Raw genomic sequence first — 17,370 nt, forward strand, 5'->3', positions numbered from 1 at the left:
TCCTAGAGATTGAAAACACAGTATTGAAGTACCACCCTCTAGTGGTAGCAATGCAGTTGGAGGTTTTATTTGACAAGTACTCGTATATGTTGTATGTTTTGTCGTCCCCCCCCCCAAAAAAAAAAAAAAAAAGTTGTATGGATTTTAGCTTTGCACGTTGCTTTGAAGTTCGATTAAGCGATTAATAAAATTTTTTATAAACTTGGAAACTCAGCTTAGAGGGAACAGTTGCCCTCACTGCACGTCCTTAGGGAACCTAAAAGGGGGCCCCAGATGCAGTAGTTTCAAGTTTATTTAAAAATTTGATTTGATCGCAATATCAAATTCCAATGTGAATTACAAATAATAATAAAAACAGGGTAAAAAAAAAGCACTCAATTTTAAAACTATGACACTACAGGACACAAGAGGAAGACAGGTTTAACTACAGTTCATAAAAAAAAATAATAAAATGAACATAAAGGTTAAAACAGTAAAATTGGAATTGTTACCCACTTAATTTTCATTTAGAGGATTTTAGTCCACTACAGAGTGTTTGAGTTTTACAAAATTCAAGCAGCTCAGTTGAAAGCGTCCTTAAAGAGCCAGCTTTTTAAGAGACCTTTGAACTTACTAAGTGATTTTTCTTCCCTAATATAAATTGGAAGCGAGTTCCAAGTTTGGGGTGCCGTGACAGAGAAGATCGTGTCCCTCTGTGTGTAAATGAATCTTAGTGAAAGGACTGAAAGGAGAGATTTCTCCTCAGATCTTAAAGATCTTGTAGGAACGTAAGGGATTAGAAGTCTTTCTAAAAATGCAGCAGCTTTATTCATTAACGTTCTGTATGTAATTCTATAGTTTACGGTAACCGATGTGCTTCTTTTAAGAGGGGAGTGACATGATCAAATTTTTTCTTTTTGGTAATTATTTTTATTGCAGTATTTTGTATTATTTGTAATCTGCATATTTCTTTTAATGTTATTCCAATAGTCTTACAGTAATGTTATTCCAGTAGTCATTACAGTAGTCTAATTTTGATATGACTAACGAGTGTAGTGTAGTTAGGGGGGGCAGACCACCTCGGTTGCCATCTTGGTAGGGGCACAGGCACCTTTCCGCTCCCTCCCATGCCACGCTCGCGCCCTCCCTTCCCCGCTCCCCCATACCTATAAATCTTCACCAGTGCGAGCAACTACTCTGGCCTGCAGCTTGCGCCGGCCTGGATCCCTCTGATATCACTTCCAGGTCGCAAGGCCAGGAAGTGACATCAGCAGGAAAGCCAATGGCAGTGCTAGCAGCAGGCCAGAGAAGCTCACACTGGCGAAGATTTAAAGAGGTACGGAGGTGGGAAGGAAGGGCGCAAGTGTGGCATGGGGCATGGAAGGAATGGAGGGGGGCGTGGAAGGAGCAGGGGGCGCCACCGCCCTGGGAACCTCCTACCCTCGCTGCACCACTGAGCAGATGCAGAATTGCACCCTACATGTTTTAATATTTCAGCAATCTAAATGTAATCTTTAAAGAACGATTTATATTAACATGTAAAAGTATGCTATAAAAGGAAAATGTGCGTCAAGGAGCCCACCTGTAGCCCAGTTACGTGGGCCATAAGTGTGCCACCATTATGGCACAATAGGTAAAGACCGAATCACTTTCCAAACTTAGTACAGAAAAGTAAGGAACAGCCTTACCAGCCTGGATTCAAACAATCCTGACCTGTGCATATGGCATACACTGAGCAGTAACAGAATGAATGTTATCTTGTGAATTTTTGTGGCTGTGGAGTTTTGCTTCACTTCCAGTGCTGGTCTGAAAGAATTCTTAGAATTCTGAATAACACTGTCCGCTCCGGGGCAGAAGCATGAAAGGATAGCGTGAGATTCGGGAATCAAGCACATCATGCACATTTAAATCTGAAAATAAACATTTTTTTGTGGTATGTTAGAAAAAAGAGGAGCTGTGATTATTTCTAAAAGGGCATTTAAGAACTTCTTTGTAATTCAATAATAATGTTTGTATGGTGTGCCTTATTGACCTATATAGACAGAGGTGGCCTGTGAGTGCCATGTACAGAGTATCTCTGTGGTGCTGGGATCAAGGATGGGCTTCCCCTTCCCCCCTTCCCCTCCCCCCTTCCCCTCCCCCCCTCCCCCCCGCATTAACTTGATTCTTGAGTTCATGTCTTTTTCAGCACTCTCCAAACCTCGAGTCCCAGGTCTCTTCTATATGTTCTTTGGTTCTCTCTTTCACAGTGCTACATAAGAACATAAGAATAGCCATATTAAGTCAGACCAATGGTCCATCTAGCCAATATCCTGTTTCCACAGTGGCCAGGTACCTGGCAGAATCCCAAATAGTAGCAAGATTCCGTGCTACTGATCCCAGAGCAAGCAGTGGCTTCCCCCATATCTATCTCAATAGCAGACTATGGACTTTTCCTCCAGGAATTTGCCTAAATCCAAAATATAGCTATGTGATGCAAGGTTCTATGTTAGGAGTCACTACCCAAGAAAAGGATCTAGGTGTCATTGTTGAGGATACGTTAAAACCCTCAGCTCAATGTTCGGCGGTGACTAAGAAAGCAAATAAATTGTTAGGAATTATCAGGAAAGGAATAGAAAACAAAGATGAAAATGTTATAATGCCCTTGTATCACCGTATCTCAAAAAAGATATAATTAGAAAAGGTGCAGAAAATGATAAAAGGGATGGGACAACTTCCTTATGAGGAAAGACTAAAGCGGAAAAGACTCTTCAGCTTGGAAAAGAGATGGCTCAGGGGCGATATGACAGACGTCTATAAAATGGAAAGGGTAGATGTGAATTGCTTGTTCACTTTTTCCAAAAAATACTAGGACTAGGGGATATGCGATGAAGCTACTAAGTAGTAGATTTTAAACAAACCAGAGAAAATATTTCTTCACACATCGTGTAATTAAACTCTGGAATTTGTTGCCGGAGAATGTGGTGAGATCAGTTAGCTTAGCAGGGTTTTAAAAAAAGGGAAGTCCATAAGCCATCATTGAGATGGCTTGGGGGATAAGCTTATCCTAGGATAAGCAGCATAAAATGTTTTACTACTTGGGATCTAGCCAGATACTTAGGACCTGAGTTGGCCACTGTTGGAAATAGGATGTTGGGCTTCGGTCTGTCCCAGGATGGCAATTCTTATGTTTTTATATGCTAATCCAGTGTTTCTTTAACTGTGCCACGGCATAGTGGTGTGTCCCAAAGAGATTCCGGGTGTGCTACGAGAGATTCCAGAATTTTATTTTATTTTTTAAAATTCCCTTCTTAAGTATACACTAGAATAGATGACATGTAAGTCACGTATGCAAGAGTCTGTCAATGTTAGGAGCCTCTGTGTACTTAAGGATACAACTGCCCAGACAAGCATCATTCATTGACGTTGAGAAATGTAAAGTATTACATGTGGGAAGCAGAAACCCGAGGTACAGCTATACGATGGGAGGGATGTTATTGAATGAGAGTCCCCAAGAAAGGGACTCGGGGGTAATGGTGGACAGGTCAATGAAGCCCGACGGCACAGTGTGCAGCGGCCGCTAAGAGAGCAAATAGAATGCTAGGAATAACCAAGAAGGGTATTACAACCAGGACGAAAGAAGTCATCCTGCCGTTGTATCGGGCGATGGTGCGTCTACATCTGGAGTACTGCGTCCAATATTGGTCGCCGTACCTTAAGAAGGATATGGCGTTACTCGAGAGGGTTCAGAGGAGAGCGACGCGTCTGATAAAGGGGATGGAAAACCTTTCATACGCTGAGAGATTGGAGAAACTGGGTCTCTTTTCCCTGGAGAAGAGGAGACTTAGAGGGGATATGATAGAGACTTATAAGATCATGAGGGGCATAGAGAGAGTGGAGAGGGACAGAAAGAGAGAGAGAGAGGGAGAAATAGAGAGAGAGAGAAAGAGAGATAGAAAGGAAGAGAGACAGAAATATATATAGAGAGAGAGAAAGAGAGACAGAGAGAAATAGAGAGAGAGAGAGAGAAAAAGAAAGAGAGAGAGAGAAAGGGAGAGAGACAGAAATAGAGATAGATAGATAGATAGATAGAGAAAGATTGGATGAACTGGGACTCTTTTCCCTGGAGAAGAGGACACATAGAGGGGATATGATAGAGACTTATAAGATCATGAGGGGCATAGAGAGAGTGGAGAGGAACAGAAAGAGAGAGAGAGAGAGAGGGAGAAAGAGAGATAGAAAGGAAGAGAGACAGAAATATATATATAGAGAGAAAGAGAGACAGAGAGAAATAGAGAGAGAGAGAGAGAGAGAGAAAGAAAGAGAGAGAGAGAAAGGGAGAGAGACAGAAATAGAGATAGATAGAGAAAGATTGGAGGAACTGGGACTCTTTTCCCTGGAGAAGAGGACACTTAGAGGGGATATGATAGAGACTTATAAGATCATGAGGGGCATAGAGAGAGTGGAGAGGGACAGAAAGAGAGAGAGAGAGGGAGAAAGAGAGAGAGAGAGAAAGAGAGATAGAAAGGAAGAGAGACAGAAATATATATATAGAGAGAGAGAGAGAAAGAGAGACAGAGAAAAATAGAGAGAGAGAGAGAGAAAAAAAGGAAGGGAGAGAGACAGAAATAGAGATAGATAGATAGATAGATAGAGAAAGATTGGAGGAACTGGGACTCTTTTCCCTGGAGAAGAGGACACTTAGAGGGGATATGATAGAGACTTATAAGATCATGAGGGGCATAGAGAGAGTGGGGAGGGACAGAAAGAGAGAGAAAGAGGGAGAAAGAAAGACAGAGAGAAAGAGAGATAGAAAGGAAGAGAGACAGAAATATATATATAGAGAGAAAGAGAGACAGAGAGAAATAGAGAGAGAGAGAGAGAGAGAAAAAAAAAGAAAGAGAGAGATAGAAAGGGAGAGAGACAGAAATAGAGATAGATAGAGAAAAATTGGAGGAACTGGGACTCTTTTCCCTGGAGAAGAGGACACTTAGAGGGGATATGATAGAGACTTATAAGATCATGAGGGGCATAGAGAGAGTGGAGAGGGACAGAAAGAGAGAGAGAGAGGGAGAAAGAGAGACAGAGAGAAAGAGAGATAGAAAGGAAGAGAGACAGAAATAGAGATAGATAGATAGAGAAAGATTGGAGAAACTGGGTCTCTTTTCCCTGGAGAAGAGGACACTTAGAGGGGATATGATAGAGACTTATAAGATCATGAGGGGCATAGAGAGAGTGGAGAGGGACAGAAAGAGAGAGAGAGAGGGAGAAAGAGAGACAGAGAGAAAGAGAGATAGAAAGGAAGAGAGACAGAAATATATATATAGAGAGAGAGAGAAAAAGAGAGAGAGAGAGAGAGAGAAAAAAAGAAAGAGAGAGAGAGAAAGGGAGAGAGACAGAAATAGAGATAGATAGATAGATAGAGAAAGATTGGAGGAACTGGGACTCTTTTCCCTGGAGAAGAGGACACTTAGAGGGGATATGATAGAGAGTTATAAGATCATGAGGGGCATAGAGAGAGTGGAGAGGGACAGAAAGAGAGAGAGAGAGGGAGAAAGAGAGACAGAGAAAAAGAGAGATAGAAAGGAAGAGAGAAAGAAATATATATAGAGAGAGACAGAGAGAAATATATATAGAGAGAGAGAGAGAAAAAAAGAAAGAGAGAGAGAGAGAAAGGGAGAGAGACAGAAATAGAGATAGATAGATAGATAGAGAAAGATTGGAGGAACTGGGACTCTTTTCCCTGGAGAAGAGGACACTTAGAGGGGATATGATAGAGACTTATAAGATCATGAGGGGCATTGAGAGAGTGGAGAGGGACAGAAAGAGAGAGAGAGAGGGAGAAAGAGAGAGAGAGAGAAAGAGAGATAGAAAGGAAGAGAGACAGAAATATATATATAGAGAGAGAGAGAAAGAGAGACAGAGAGAAATAGAGAGAGAGAGAGAGAAAAAAAAAGAAAGAGAGAGAGAGAAAGGGAGAGAGACAGAAATAGAGATAGATAGAGAAAGATTGGAGGAACTGGGACTCTTTTCCCTGGAGAAGAGGACACTTAGAGGGGATATGATAGAGACTTATAAGATCATGAGGGGCATAGAGAGAGTGGAGAGGGACAGAAAGAGAGAGAGAGAGGGAGAAAGAGAGAGAGAGAGAAAGAGAGATAGAAAGGAAAAGAGACAGAAATATATATATATAGAGAAAGAGAGACAGAGAGTAAGAGAGATAGAAAGGAAGAAAGACAGAAATATATATATAGAGAGAAAGAGAGACAGAGAGAAATAGAGAGAGAGAGAGAAAAAAAGAAAGAGAGAGAGAGAAAGGGAGAGAGACAGAAATAGAGATAGATAGATAGATAAAGATTGGAGGAACTGGGACTCTTTTCCCTGGAGAAGAGGACACTTAGAGGGGATATGATAGAGACTTATAAGATCATGAGGGGCATAGAGAGAGTGGAGAGGGACAGAAAGAGAGAGAGAGGGAGAAAGAGAGAGAGAGAGAGAAAGAGAGATAGAAAGGAAGAGAGACAGAAATATATATATATAGAGAGAGAGAGAAAGAGAGACAGAGAGAAATAGAGAGAGAGAGAGAGAGAGAGAGAAAAAGAAAGAGAGAGAGAGAAAGGGAGAGAGACAGAAATAGAGATAGATAGATAGATAGATAGAGAAAGATTGGAGGAACTGGGACTCTTTTCCCTGGAGAAGAGGAGACTTAGAGGGGATATGATAGAGACTTATAAGATCATGAGGGGCATAGAGAGAGTGGAGAGGGACAGAAAGAGAGAGGGAGAAAGAGAGACAGAGAGAAAGAGAGATAGAAAGGAAGAGAGACAGAAATATATATAGAGAGAGAAAGAGAGACAGAGAGAAATAGAGAGAGAGAGAGAGAAAAAAAGAAAGAGAGAGAGAGAAAGGGAGAGAGACAGAAATAGAGATAGATAGATAGATAGAGAAAGATTGGAGAAACTGGGTCTCTTTTCCCTGGAGAAGAGGACACTTAGAGGGGATATGATAGAGACTTATAAGATCATGAGGGGCATAGAGAGAGTGGAGAGGGACAGAAAGAGAGAGAGAGAGGGAGAAAGAGAGACAGAAAGAAAGAGAGATAGAAAGGAAGAGAGACAGAAATATATATAGAGAGAGACAGAGAAAGAGAGACAGAGAGAAATAGAGAGAGAGAGAGAGAAAAAAAGAAAGAGAGAGAGAGAAAGGGAGAGAGACAGAAATAGAGATAGATAGATAGATAGAGAAAGATTGGAGAAACTGGGTCTCTTTTCCCTGGAGAAGAGGACACTTAGAGGGGATATGATAGAGACTTATAAGATCATGAGGGGCATAGAGAGAGTGGAGAGGGACAGAAAGAGAGAGAGAGAGGGAGAAAGAGAGAGAGAGAGAAAAAGAGATAGAAAGGAAGAGAGACAGAAATAGAGATAGATAGATAGATAGATAGATAGAGAAAGATTGGAGAAACTGGGTCTCTTTTCCCTGGAGAAGAGGACACTTAGAGGGGATATGATAGAGACTTATAAGATCATGAGGGGCATAGAGAGAGTAGGGAGGGACAGATTCTTCAAACTTTCGAAAACTACAAGAACCAGAGGGCATTCGGAAAAGTTGAAAGGGGACAGATTCAAAATGAATGCTAGGAAGTTCTTCTTTATCCAACGTGTGGTGGACACCTGGAATGCACTTCCAGAGGACGTAATAGGGCAGAGTACGGTACTGGGGTTCAAGAAAGGATTGGACAATTTCCTGCTGGAAAAAGGGATAGAGGGGTATAGATAGAGGATTACTGCACAGGTCCTGGACCTGTTGGGCCGCCGCGTGAGCGGACTGCTGGGCACGATGGACCTCAGGTCTGACCCAGCGGAGGCATTGCTTATGTTCTTATGACATGATTGGTCGTTGAAAACGAACGACAAGTAATTTTATTTTTTATATAGTGGTATTTATTCTAACTTGAGCAGCAAAGCAATCAAGGCTTTGTTACCGTTTGGCTCTTTTTATCTTTGCAAACTTGGATTTTCAGCTCTGACGGAAATTAAAATCGAAAAAAAAAGAGAATGGCTGCAGATGGTGGATGATGAAATTCATGTTTGCTTGTCAATTATCGAGCCACATTTTCATTTAATTTGCATTCAGAAACAAGCACATCCATCGCATTGATTAGCAATTCTATTCTATCTTACTTTGGTTGCACCGTTGTTCTAATTACCCATACATAAGTTTAAAGAACTTTTAAATAAATAACTCTCAAATTTAATTTTTTTGTTGATTTTCCAATGTTATATTTCAATTATAATGTTCGGTGAAAAAAATTTGCTCTGTTTATCGTGTCAGAGCTGAAAAGGTTTGAGAGACACTTTGCTAATCACTGTAACCACATCCTCTAGTAACAAATTCCAAAGCTTAACTATTTGTTGAGTGAAAAAATATTTCTTGCTCTTCACTGCCTGTAGAGAACAAGGCAGCCAGCACTAATAATCTATTTGGGAATTTTTTTTATTTTTTTGTGGCATTTGCTGCTGTTTCATCCATTCATGTAATTCAGGGCTCCTTTTACTAAGCCGTGTTGGGGCTTTAACGCACGGAATAGCACGCGCTAAATTGCTGCGCGCGCTAGACCTTAACGCCAGCATTGAGCTGGTATTAGTTCTAGCTGCGTAGCACTGATTTAGCGCACGCTAAAATGCTGCATGTGGTAAAAACGCTAACGCAGCTTAGTAAAAGGAGCCCTCAATGTGCCTTTTGAACTGTACATGATCAGTTCTACCACAGAGAACATAAGAATAGCCTTACTGTGTCAGCCCAATGATCCATCAAGCCCATCTCAAAGAATAGCAAGATTCTGGAACCCCAATGAGAGCAACATTCCAGAGCTGAGATTGTGATGTCATAATGCCTCAGAGCCAACCTCATCAGTGATGTTACAATGGCTTGATTGTCCTATATTTGGCTCACGTAAGAACATAAGAATAGCCATACTGGATCAGACCAATAGTCCATCTAGTCCAGTAGCCCGTCCTCAAGGTGATCAATCCAAGGCCTTTGTACCTGACCAAAACCCAAAGAGTAGAAACATTCTATGCTACCGATCCAGGGCAAGCAGAGGATTCCCCCATGTCTTAATAGCAGACTATGGACTTTTCCTCCAGGAATTTATCCAATCCTCTCTTAAAACCAGCTACGTTACCCGCTTTTACTGCAACCTCTGGCAACGCGTTCCAGAGCTTGGTTCAAACACTTCATAGAAATAAAAGACAAATATAGTAACATAGTAACATAGTAGATGACGGCAGATAAAGACCCAGATGGTCCATCCAGTCTGCCCAACCTGATTCAATTTAAATTTTTTTTCTTAGCTATTTCTGGGCAAGAATCCAAAGCACTACCTGGTACTGTGCTTGGGTTCCAACTGCCAAAATCTCCGTCAAAACCTACTCCAGCCCATCTACACCCTCCCAGCCATTGAAGCCCTCCCCAGCCCATCCTCCACCATATACAGACACAGACCGTGCAAGTCTGCCCAGTACTGGCCTTAGTTCAATATTTAATATTATTTTCTGATTCTAGATCCTCTGTGTTCATCCCACGCTTCTTTGAACTCAGTCACCGTTTTCCTCTCCATCACCTGTCTCGAGTGCGCATTCTAGGCATCCACCACCCTCTCCGTAAAGTAGAATTTCCTAACATTGCTCTTGAATCTACCACCCCTCAACCTCAAATGATGTCCTCTAGTTTTACCATTTTCCTTTCTCTGGAAAAGATTTTGTTCTACGTTAATAAATTTGTTCTATGTTAATAAAGACCATCTAGCCGATATTCAAAGAGAATTACCCAGCCAGAAATGGTTAACTCACTTGGTTGTGGTTAAGCGATCATTTTCAATGGCACTTAAATAGTCATCTTCGCTGAAACTGAATTAAAGCCGGATATGTGTCCGGTTAGGTCCTGATATTCAGAACTAACTGGCCAGGTTTAGCGTATAAATAGTTGTCCTATCTTTATACGTTAACCCATGGCTGGTTAAGACTGAATATTAACTTACACCCCTTTTACTAAGTTGTAGCAGAGGCTTCTATCATGACCGGGAGCACGATATGCTCCGACGCTGCTCCGATGCAGATAGAATTCCTATGTGTGTCGGCACATTTAATGCTCCAGGTCACAGTAGAAACCTCTACTGAGGCTTAGTAAAAGAGGGCCATAATTGGTCATGTGCTAGCGGTAGCTTAAAACAAGCAAACAAAAAAAAAAAAGAAATTCACTCCAATTACTATCCTTTTCCCTCTTACACATGGAATTTCTACCCATTGGGATTCCAAGGTGTGTTTCTGCTCCTGCCTCCTTAACATATAATGCTACACTTCCACCGATTCGATCCACCCTATCACTACGATATACAGTATTTCCCCCCCAAAAATTCACGGGGGTTCCGTTCCAGGAACACCCGCAAATTTTTAAAAACCGCAAATATGGTTTTTCAGCTGATCGAAGGTGGGAGAGGGCAGCCGGGGCACCGGCGGGTGCTTAAATTGCGCTTACGAAGCCGGGCACATTTTCTGACCGCCTCTTCCTGGTACTAAAGTCATGGTTGCACCAATCAGGAGCTGTTTTAATGCGTGTCAAAGCAGCTCCTGAATGGTGTAACCATGACTTTAGTACCAGAAAGAAGCGGTCAGAAAATACCGTAAATTACTGAGTCTGCGATTTGCGAACCGCGACTATGCGGGGGTTTACTGTAGTTTGTACCCCGGTATGACAATGTCTCATTGGTTATATTCCTTCTACCAGGTCTCAGAGATACCTAGTATATTTATTTATTTAGGTTTCTATCCCATCCTCCCAACAGCTCAGAACGGGTTACAAAAGGCCATTCACAGTGTAGGAGGAGGACACGAAGTCAAAGACAGGGACTACAGAGGGCAAAAGATTTAAAAAGGAAGAGGGGATACTGATAGAAGCATACAAGGAGACAGTTTCTTAACTATATAGGGGCTGGAGGATGCAGATAGAAGCTTTCAAAGGGGTCAGTTTACAAGGAGCCATTATCTTTGGTAAAAAGGAAGGTCTTTGTTGCTCTCTGAAAGGCCATTAGCGAGTTCAGTGACCTGATCTGAGTAGGTAGTTGGTTCCACAGGCGAGGGATAAAGTGGCTGTATGAGCATTTGCTTGCTGTTTCTAGTTTGAGAGATCTTCCTGCAGGGATACAGAGTACAATATATTCTAACTCACCCATCTTGTTTCTTAGGCTTCTAGCATTTGCATACAGACATTTCAAACATTGTCTGTCATATCTATTTACAATTTGCTCAGCAGTTGACATGGATAATTTGCAATCTTTAAAATCAGTCTGCTTTGGATTTAAGGAAACCTGGTCTATTGTGCTTTTTTAAACATTTTTGTTAGTGATATTGCTGAAGGGCTGTCAGGTAAAATTTGCCTCATTGCAGATGATACCAAAATCTGCAATAGACTAGACACCCCTGATTGTGTGAATAACATGAAGAAAGACCTAGTGAAGCTTAAAGAATGGTCTGAAATTTGGCAGCTAAGATTTAATGCTAAGAAATGGAAGGTCATGCATTTGGGCTGTAATAACCCAAAAGAATGGTACAGTATAGGGAGTGAAGAACTTTTGTGCACAAAAGAGGAGCGGGACTTGGATGTGATAATCTTAAGGTGGCCAAACAGGTTGAAAGCTAGAATAATGTTTGGGTGCATAGGGAGAGATATGGCCAGTAGGGAAAAGGAGGTACTGATTAGAGAATGACACGGGGAAAAAATCTGTCCCCGTCACCGCCCCGTCACCGGCCCACCATCATCTGCACCGCCCCGTCACCGCCGATCCCTTCACCGCCCCGTCACCGTCATCCCTTTCACCGCCCCGTCACCGCCACTGCCATCCCATTCACCGCCCCGTCACCGTCCCCGCTGCATCCATATAAGCCTTTTTCCTTTCACTCCTTCCAATTTGAGCCGGGAACACTAGCGATCGCACGGTCCCCGCGGCCACTACCTGCCTGCCCGGTCGATCCTGGTGTTTGGCCGGCTCTCTCCCTTCTCCTCACCTTGGTTTGTGGGTTTTCTTTTTCGGCAACCTGCGCGCTTTCCCAGGGAGCCGCACACGCGCGGCTGCTCAGTGTTCGATCTTCTGCTCTGCTGCAACTTCCTGTTTCCGGTTGCGTCAGAGCAGAAGATCGAGGCTGAGCAGCGGCGGGTGTGCGCGGCTCTCTGGTAGCGTGCGGGTCACCGAGGAGGAGGATCTGCGGACTGGGGTGAGGAGAGGGGAGAGAGCTGGCTGGACACTGGAATCGATTGGGCGGGCGGGTGTGAGCTGCGGGGACCGCGCGATCCTTCATGCCTCACTGCGGGGGACAAGACCATTCACCGCCCCGCGGGCAGTGAATGGCCTTGTCCCCGTCGCCGCAGCGACTGCTAGTTTTCTTCCCCGTTTTCGGCGGGTGACCCGCGGCTAAAATGCGGTGGCCGCGGGTAAACCGCCACCGTGTCATTCTCTAGTACTGATAACACTGTATAAGACTCAGGTGAGACCTCATTTAGAATATTGTGTACAATTCTGGAGGTCGCACCTTCAAAAAGATATAAAAAGGACGGAGTCAGTTAAGAGGAAGGCTACTAAAATGGTCTGTGGTCTTCGTCATAAGGCACATGGGGACAGACTTCAAGATCTCAAAACGCATACTTTGGAGGAAAGATGGGAGAGGGGAAATATGATAGAGACGTTTAAGTACCCACATGGCATAAATGCTTATAAGATGAGTCTCTTTCATTTGAAAGGAAGTTCTGCAATGAGAGGACATAGGATGAAGTTAAGGGGCGATAGGCTACTACTACTACTATTATTTATTATTTCTATAGTGTTGAAAAGGCGTATGCAGGGCTGTACATTTTAATATACAACAGACAGTCCCTGCTCAGAAGAGCTTACAATCTAATTTAGACAGGACATTTCAGGGTTGGGGAAATTATAGTGGGTATAGATATCTGACAGTAGTGAGGGGGAGTTAAAAGAAGGATGGTAGATTCTTGGAATTGTCTCCCGGTAGAGGTGGTGGAGACAAAGACTGTCTGAATTCAAGAAAACGTGGCGCAGGCACGCAAAATCTCTTAGGATAGTGGATGTTGCAGATGGGCAGACTGGATGGGCCATTTGGCCTTTATCTGCCATTATGTTTCTATGTTTCTATCTAGTTTTCTCAAATGAACAGCATATTTAGGCTAACCACATGAAAAGTTTAAAACAAAGCTCTTAAAACTTTTAATTGATTTCATGCTCCTGCAAAGACCATTGACAGTATTCACTGTACAACATTTTCACTCCTCTTTGTAAGGGACTTTGATGGCAGCAGTTATGTTATGTATTTGCTGCATGCAACCAGGGGTCCTGCTTTTGTTCTTTACTACAAACATGTGTTGGTACTTGCCTTCATCCAACCTCTGTTACAGGGGACTTTGATTTGACATATGCAAAGAACAGTCTTTCTGAACTACAGTATTTGAAATACTTACTGGATTGGTAAAAAGATACAGAACCTTTCTCTCTTGAATCTCTGATTCAGATCTGGTCCTGATTTAGTAATAACTGATGCCATTACCTTGCAGGCATATGCATGGAAAATATTTCATTTTCTTTTTTTATATTTTCCTGATTTTATGACTTTTTTTTTCAGTTCATTTGGATGTTAGAATGTTTTAATATGCAGAAATTAATTTATTTCATTTTCTATACCATTTTCCCAGGGGACTCATTCAGGTACTCAAATTATTTTCCGTCTGTCCTATTGGGCTCACAATCTATCTAATGTACCTGGGGTAATGGGGGGATTAAATGACTTGCCCTGGGTCACAAGGAGCAGCGTGGGTTTGAACCCACAACTTCAGGGTGCTGAGGCTGTAGCTTTAACCACTACACCACTCTAGAAATCAAAATGCATAGGAAAATGAAGCCATTGTGACATCAGATTGGCTCTTGGACATTGGTGGAATGAGGCATTATGATGTCACAATACCAGTTCTGGTTGTCAGAGGCTGAAACATTTCACACTATTTATTTATTCAATTTTCTATACTGTTCTTCCAGGGGAGCTCAGAACAGTTTACATGAATTTATTCATGTACTCAAGTTTTCCCTGTCTGTTCCAGTGGGCTCACAATCTATCTAATGTACCTGGGGCAATGGAGGGTTTAAGTGACTTGCTCAGGGTCACAAGGAGCAGTGTGCATTTGAACCCACAACCTGAGGCTGTAGCTTTAACCACTGCACCGCACAACTGCATTTTTAAGGCTCCTACACAAACTGAATGTATGCTAACAATGCACATTCCTGTGTAGTTGAGCACATCATATCACCAAAATGATATCTACAAACGACACAAAATAATGGCACAGTCGGCATATACCAGGACTAAGCTTAGATATTTTGATAAAAGCATTAACATAGTAACATAGTAAATGACAGCAGATAAAGACCTGATGAACAGTCCATCCAGTCTGCCCATTAGATATACTCATTTAAAATACATGATTAAATTCTCTTTTCTCTTTTTGATATTTCTGGGCCGTAGACTGTAAAGTCCACCCGGTTCTGTCCTTGGTTCCAACTACTGGAGTTGCCGTTCAAACTCACTCTGGCCTATCCAACCATCCCATTGTTTACAGGATACCTACCATAAAGTCTGACCAGTAATGTCCTCATGTTCCAAGTTCCATGTTCCCCAGCCCATCCTACACCGAATCACCACATATGGGACACAGACCATGCAAGTCTGTCCAGTATCAGCCTTAGCAACCCAAGTAGCAGGACTAGACCACCACCCCTCCAATCTGATGACCACAACGCCCAACTACAAAACCTTCAGGACAGAATTTAAAACCATGCTATTCAATAAATGTGTCAATTGATCTAACTAAACCTTCTCAACTCCCCAGATCCTAATGCTTTTTCCAACTATCAGCCTTGTAATCTCTCTGAGAATGCCCAGGCCAATTCTTTTGTAAACTGCCTAGAACTGAAAGGTATTGGCGGGATAGAAGACACCAATGTAATGTAATAGAAGACACCAATGTAGGATTTATACAATTCAATTTCTAATTAGAGATCCTCTGTGTTTATCCCATACTTTTTTTTACTTCCATCACCGTTTTCCTCAGGTTCAGATGCTTTGCCTGTACCAAACACCTCATATGAGATGTTGACTCAGTAGCTTATTTAACTATTTGATGGTTTTTACCCATGTGGAGGATAACAGGGTAAGAAGGTGCCTAATCATTGTAGCTGCTATTTCATAAAGAAAAGTAGAAAATTGCTTTTCTTTACAAATTACTAACAGAGATACCCAGCATTGAATGGGAAATGTAATATTGCATTCAAACAGATTTTTTTTTAATTCAAGTTTCTCATTACATTCAACAATCAATGTGACTGAAGGAAATAAAGAAATGTAAATCTTCTTTTAAGGAAAAAAATGTGAATACAAGAAATAAGTAAATTCCAAACTTTCGACCACAAATACTAAAACAAGAAATAAGTCAAAGAAAATATTTTCACATATCTAGAAAGATATCTTGGCTATCATTCAGCTAGCTGGTTAAGGAACTTCCAAGGGAAGGCTAATTATAACAGAAGGATCTCTTGCAACTAAAAAATCTAGCAGCTGTTTGGGGTAGGAGAATAAGTAATTATGTCTACTCAAAGAAACAAAACAATGACAAGGAAACTTTCATGAGAATGTTCTTCCCAAGGCAAGAACCCTTGGTTTAAACCCCAAGAATTCCCTCCACCTGGATTGGGTCATCCTGAGGTCTCAAAGTCCCTCCTTGAGGGCCACAATCCATTCGGGTTTTCAGGATTTCCACAATGATTATGCATGAGATTTATGTGCATGCACTGCTTTCAATGCATATTCATTGGGGAAATCCTGAAAACCCGACTGGATTGCAGCCCTCAAGAAGGGACTTTGAGATCCCTGTGTGACCTAGACATATCAGGAAGTACATGACTTGAAGACTCCAAAAGCTGTTGCAACATATGCCAAAAGTAAAGTTTCAAAACAGTATTTCGGTCATACTCAAGAGCAAAAGTTTCAAGGATAGTCATTCTAGATGTTATTGGTTCCAATGATGACTCAAGAAACTGTAACATTCAGAGGTCCCCCTTGACCCACTCTTTGTTCTACTTCTTTTCCAACAATATTGGATACTGAGACTCATGTATATAGCTCACGTATATAGCTCTCACCACCGGTAGTACGGTAAATTATTTTCAGGAAGATCATCAAACGGTTTGGTTTGATATAATGGCTAAAGTAGAGGGCGGCCGCACGATACTAAAAGTCCTAGATTTCAAAAGTACAGACATTAATAAAATGGGAGAGTACCTGAAGAAAGAGCTGTTAGGATGGGAGGACATAAGAGAAGTGAAAAAACAGTGGTCTAAGCTGAAAGGAGCTATAAAAATGGTTACATAACTTTATGTGAAGAAAATAAATAAAAACAAGAGAAAAAGGAAACCGTCTCTTGTTCTCTAAACTAGTGGCGGAGAAAATAAAGGCAAAAGAGTTGGCGTTCCTGAAATATAAAAATACCCAAGAAGAAGAGTACAGAAAGGACTACCAGGTGAAACTGAAAGAAGCTAGGAGGGAGATATGCCTGGCAAAAGCGCAGGCGGAAGAGCAAATGGCTAAAAATGTAAAATAGGAAAACAAAATTTTTTAAAAATATATCAGTGAAAGGAGGAAGATGAAAAATGGAATTGCTAAACTAAAAGATGCTAGGAACTAATACATGGAGAGTGATAAAGAAAAATCAAACGTGTTAAACAAATACTTCTGCTCTGTGTTCATGGAAGAAAAACCTGGAGAAGGACCAATATTGTCTGGCAAAGTTACACTAGAAAATGGAATAGATTCTGCGCCTTTCATAGAGGAAAGTGTTTATGAACAACTTGAAAAACTGAACATAAGAATTGCCGCTGCTGGGTCAGACCAATGGTCCATCCTGCCCAGCAGTCCACTCATGCGGCGACCCCAAGATCAAGACCAGTGCTCCAAATGAGTCCAGTCTCACCAGTTTAGCATGAACTTGTCCAAGTGGACAAAGCGATGGGACCGGACAGGATCCATCCTAGGATACTGAGGGAGCTCAGAGAGGTTCTGGCAGGTCCTATTAAAGGCTTGTTCAACAAATCTCTGGAGATGGGAGTGGTTCTTGGGGACTGGAGAAGAGCGGATGTGGTCCCTATTCACAAAAGTGGTCACAGGGATGAAGTGGGAAACTACAGGCTGGTAAGCTTCACTTCGGTTGTTGGAAAAATAATGGAAGTGTTGCTGAAAGAAAGAATAGTGAACTTCCTAGAATCTGATGGGTTATAGGATCCAAGGCAACATGGCTTTACTA

At 41.9% G+C, this 17,370-nt stretch overlaps 1 long non-coding RNA gene across 1 annotated transcript in view; it reads right to left on the reverse strand.

Annotated features, from left to right (window-relative positions):
- LOC117358734 overlaps positions 1-17,370 on the reverse strand; it is a 71,993-nt gene that overhangs the window by 11,007 nt on the left and 43,616 nt on the right. The gene's annotated exons all lie outside the window — the stretch shown is intronic.

The sequence above is a fragment of the Geotrypetes seraphini genome, chromosome 1, assembly GCF_902459505.1.
Source record: "Geotrypetes seraphini chromosome 1, aGeoSer1.1, whole genome shotgun sequence".
NCBI classification, from domain to species: domain Eukaryota; kingdom Metazoa; phylum Chordata; class Amphibia; order Gymnophiona; family Dermophiidae; genus Geotrypetes; species Geotrypetes seraphini.